The sequence below is a fragment of the Aptenodytes forsteri genome, unplaced genomic scaffold, assembly GCF_000699145.1.
Source record: "Aptenodytes forsteri isolate BGI_AS27 unplaced genomic scaffold, ASM69914v1 Scaffold208, whole genome shotgun sequence".
NCBI lineage: Eukaryota > Metazoa > Chordata > Aves > Sphenisciformes > Spheniscidae > Aptenodytes > Aptenodytes forsteri.
In genome coordinates, this window is record NW_008794963.1 from 472,873 (window position 1) to 478,532 (window position 5,660).

Here is a 5,660-nt window from a genome sequence, read left to right on the forward strand (position 1 = left end):
TCTGTCATTTAGCAGAATTGATTGTTTATTTCAAGTAGACATCTATTAATTATATTAATTATTTACCTATTAATTGTATTAATTATTTACCTATTAATTGTATTAATTATTGTTAAAATAATTTTTTTTGCATTTTGTTACATTATTCTGATTAGCCTAGGATTGAACATGATAACAGCTGGGGAGCAAACAGAGCGCTTGTCACTGAATGCTCTGGCAAGATAAAGTTGCTAGAGATTTTTTTTAAATAAGATGGCTCCATATATGCTTTTTCTGCAAGAATTCAGCCCCCCCAAAAAGATTCTCTGAAAGCAAAACAGTGTCAATTGCAACAGTATGATCACAAACATCAGTCAAAAAGACATCAAAGAGCCCTTGGCTTTCCCTCAGGTGAGAAGTACCAGGAGATGTGCCACCAGGCTGTGAGCATTGCCCGTCGTGGGCACGAGCTGTCAGTGTGGCTTTAAGTGATGAAATCACTGAGCTGGAATAAGGCAGGTGGCTGTTTCTGAGAGCAGAATTTCAACAACTGCCAAGGGTTTTCAAACTGAAAAGCAAAGAAAAGAGCTGGCATTGTCACATCAGGTACTACTTCATGGGAGTTGCGTACCTCAGGAGCAGCAGCAGCCTGGGAAGTGTAGAGAGAAAATTCTTCATTTCACAGAACCATTGGAATAATACAATTTTTCTAAAAAATATTTCCCATTTTCTATTGAAATGAATTTGAGATACTCTTCTCAGATCCATGATCTTATTATTGGATTCATGTAATTAAATCCCGTTGCATATGAAGGATAATGGCCAGCACCTAGAAAAATATTTGGGCACCTAAAGCAGAGCTTAAGCACTGAAGCTTTGCCGAAGTCCAAAACCATGACTCCATGTCACAGGTCTCAGAAACTCTCCCAGATAGCCGTACTATTATATGTGTGTATATATATGTCTATATATGTACTATGATATGTATATAGGCACTTACTTTTGGCCCAGTTGTGAGGCAGAAAGCCTTTGGCATTTTTCTCAGTGGCAGTCCTCAAACACTTTTTAATTGGAAACATGTTACTCATAGGTTGGCATTGGTGGGAGGGTACATAGGCATGGAAGAAGAAACAGTAATTATTTACACACCCCAACAAGCCTCAAGCACTTGAATAACATAACCAGGCTCCTAAAATTAGTAGTCAATGGCTTCTTCAGAGCCAATATAGACCAGGAGCCTTAAGACTGGACTTAACCCTTTGGTGGAGCCTCACTCCCTTCTTCAGTTGTATGGAAAACTGTCCTCCCAGCTTTGACAAATAATTAGTGACTAAAGCTTTGCAATACAAATAACCTTATGATCCCCCTGCTGAAGGGGAAAGGAGGCGGGGTGTATGGACTGCTCAGGACCATTGCTTATATCTGAGTCTGACAGGTACTGCAAACTGGACCTCTTTGGGTTTGGATTAAATATGAAATTATTTTTCGCCACAGACTAACAATAGCAGTTTCCTTCTACCTTTTTTCTGGGAATGTTGCAAATACAAAGAATGAAGGTGCATATTTTTTACTGTGCTGTTGCGTCGTTATGCTTCTGACTCTCTGTCATGTTTTGATCTTTTCCTGTGTTCCTTTTCTTAGATCTTATAAGCAAATATCTAACCTAGCCATCCAGCCACACAGCAGGCTTTTTCTCAACATGAGCCATAGTCTCTGCTGGATGCCCCATTACAGTCATTTTTATTACACTGCTTGCTTCCAAAACGCTCCTGCAGGGCTGGTCATAAACAGAATGTGCATAAGAGAGTCTACACGGTGTATTAATTATCATCATACATCTCACGCATTTCACATGTCCCTAAAAAGTTGTCCTAAAATCCACCAAACTGTCTGGATCTACATGAAAGAGTGTGTAAAAAAAAGTGTGTTACATCTTGCAAGGAACAACTGATACTCCGTGTACAGTGATGTGCATATAGTTTACTTAGGCACTTCTAATGCTCCGCTGTGCATTACTGACCCAGAACTGTTCCATCTTTGCTATGTTTATCTTTATAATGATACTTTTCTATCCCAGGACTATTATGTGTCCCCTGCAGACAGAAAGGGGGCCGGTAAAGAGAGACTGAGGTTCATAGCTGCTGGTCTAAAGCCTGCCTTAAATGCCAGGAGAACCTAGGCTTGGCATTTCCCACTGGCTGGGAAGAGTCTGTCAAAGGCACCGAACTATGAAGAAAAATTAGGCTTGGGAACCTACATGAAAACTGGATTGAATGAGTAGGTTTCAGTGATTTTTCCCAAGTATTTATAGGAAGAGCATGCAAATAAACAAAAAGAACAAAATCATGTTCTAGTGCAAGCTGTGTGGTTTCCTCCTGCAGGAGCTCTTACCAACATAGACACCAGCACCTCCCTGAATTCCTCATGTGTAATTATGGCTTTACCTTACATTTCCTGGTGATTTAGAAAAGAGCTCCAATATACCCAGACTCAGGTTCACCTGCTGATGTACAACCCACATCCCTGTTGTCTATGCTGGATTGCTGCGGGAGCGCGCTGTGGCTCCAGTCCAGCCTGTGTCTGGGTTTCCTTTCCACCAAAGAGCGGGTATGGGACCATAAGGAAAGGAGGAGGGGAGGAAGGGGCATGGGGGCAGGCTCAAGTCTTGCCCCAGGAGGGATCAGGATGATGGTAAAGTGAGCTCCCAGAGCTGGGAACTTTGAGGTAGTTTTCATCCGATGAACTAGACATAGCCACGTGCTCCCTATGTAGATGGTTGACCTAATGTTTTTCCAGGCACACCATCACTCCTTTTGAGATTTAGTACATCTATCCTTGCTGTCACTGGCACAGATAGATACCATATGGAAGGGGACTCACTTTTCCATCCTCACAGTCCCATTTGTGGAAACACGGAGCTGTAAAGATACTGGCTTGGGTCAGATTAGTCCACGTGCAAGACACGAGGTAAGAAAAAAGAAAGGTGGCCTCTAGCATCCTGTTACTGCTCATATAACGAGCCATGGCCACACATATACTGGAATTTCTCTGTTGTTACAGTTTATGATCAAGAAAAGTAATGAGGGAGCTATTACAGGGGGCAGCACCTGGGTACTCAAACCAGAGGCTGTTTTGGGGTTGGCCTACAGAGCACCAGACCAGATGTTCAAACCGAGACAAAACTACATGTTTTGAGAGCTGAAGACAGATGTCTTATTATGCTAACTCAACTCTTTTGATAGGTACCAATCCACTCTTGCGGCCAAAAAAGGACCATAAAGCAGATCCATTTCCTTAGCCAAGGGCAAATAGTACTTTTCACTACAGACCCATGGGGTACCCAAGCACGCAAGCTGTTCTGCTGGAAAGGTTATATTTTGACATAAGCATTATATAGTGTTTTTCCTGTCATTTAGAGGCAACACACATAGCTAACCATCATGGAGTGATTTAGAAACTTGATTAGACAGGCAGCTTGCATTTCCTCAGTAAAAAGGAAGCTTTGCTGTCTGTCTCAGCGCTGATGGCTCTTGTTGCACAGCCCACTGCACAGTAACTGTAAGGTGGCTGTTGCTGACAGTTTTCATTTGTTTGTTTTTCCCAGATAAAAGGGCAAAATCATTAAATACTGGCTGACCACTTCATTTCACATGAGCGAAGATGTTGGTACAGTAGGCTGGTTTCTACATAAAAGTTTAATGATGTGACGCACAGCAAGAAAAAGAGCGGGCAGTTTTAGGTTTTATCCTTATCCGCACACGAAACAACTTTATTTCTTGTAGTAGATTATGAGCAGCATGGGTCTGTGGCTGCAGAAGTGAGCGTATCACCGTCTGCTGACCTCTGCTAACCTCACCTGGCTATTTCACAAAGCCATCACCCTCCCATTAAGGCAGCAAGTACCACACCTGCACTCCCACATCACAGGGAACCGCGGCTGCATTCTCCTCTCCTCCCCTCCTCCTCACAGCCTCTTGCTCAGAGACAGCGGGAAATGGTTGAATGAATAGGGAAACTGGTAAAATCCAGAGCTTTCATCCTGCTCGTGTTGTTAAAATTGAGATATTACTTCAGAAAATTTTAAAGTGGTATAAAAAAGTATCACTGGTAAGTTACGCACCTACTCTACTCACAGGTTTGCTTGCTTATCTAAACCTGAAAAATAAAGTCTCTAAAAATGATTACTTAAACAGTACTTTCACGTTTCTATGTCACGCAAAGGTGATTTGCAAATAAGTTTTTTAATAATGGAAATAATGCTTCCTTATATAATAAAAGGCCTATGAGTTATTTTTGCTTTTTATGTTTTAACTTTTGCCCTAAAAATATCAGGATTACACAATTTTTTTCTTACTGTGTTTAAGGAAGATTTCTCTAGACAAACTTAAAATATTCACAGTGAATGTTAAGACTAATCAAAGGGGAAAGATATTGGTTCTTCATTCCAAGATAGTAATTAGTCAATAAAGTTAAATATGTAAATTGTTATTGTTGTTCTTACAACAGTTAACAAAAACAAGCCCCTATACAGTCTAAAGAAGCTTTTCTTTATCTCCGCTCACCCTCCTGGCTCTTGAGACGACCTTTGGACTTTTTTCTTCTTTTCTCTCTCTGGAAAGAAATACATTCCCATACTTCCATCATAAAAATCAGATTAAATAAAAGCCTTTCAGTATTATTAAAAAACAAAAATAGCCTGAGGTGGCCTTTCATGTTCTCTTTTGAAACTTGAAAAGGGAGGTAGAAGAAGCAGGAACACCCACACGCAGCAAGCCACGACCGAGGCTTTTCATACATGAAGGTGTTTTAAAGTAAAAACTTCACTCTAACATTTGTTATGAAGCATAAGATCATCTATGATAATATATAATGTATAATATATAATACTATTGTAATTTGTAATATATAATTGCAATGCCATCCGCTAATGGTGTGTGGTAGGAGAACAAAGACAAAGCCTCCGTTACGCCATGTCCACGTAATAACCACACGGCACACGTCTGAAGTAACATGGGGGAAGTTTCCCTCAGAGCTGCTCTCCCCCTCACCCCGGCATCCTCCTCCTCACCTGCCCTTACCCCTCAGAGCCCGCTCTTGCCCCGTCCCGCAGCTCCCCGCTTGCTCCCCTCCAGTAACCCCAGCACTCCCAGGTCCCCACAGCCCCTGATTTTTGGCCAGGCCACCTTGAGAGGTACATTGTATTCAAGGACCTTATCCTCAAGCCCGAGTGCTTTCGCAGAGTGCAGCTTATCGTGGTGTCTGCACCAGGCATGTGGAAGCACAGTTAAGCCTCATCACCCCTCTGCACTGCAGAGACTTCAAAGCATGTTCAGTCTGGGGCCTTGTGGTTCATGAAGTGACCCCCAGAAGTGACCATATCGAAGGGGAAAGCAGCCAAAGTGATGAGAGAAGAGGAAAACTTGACCCGACGAAGACAGACAGCAAGAACCAAGTTTCTTCCATGGAGAGAAAGCAAGTCCAGCCATGAACACACTTTAAAGATGCAACAAGGCGGCTGCAGAGCAGAATGGGACAAACTCACTCTTCCCCGTACCCTCAAGGGTGAGAAGAAGCAATAGCAGCCCTCTTCTCCAGCCTCTTTTGGGGTGATTTTCCAGCGACAGGCGCGGCGGGGCGTGCGGCTCGGCCCCCAGGCAAAGCAACCATCCCCGGGGCCGGGG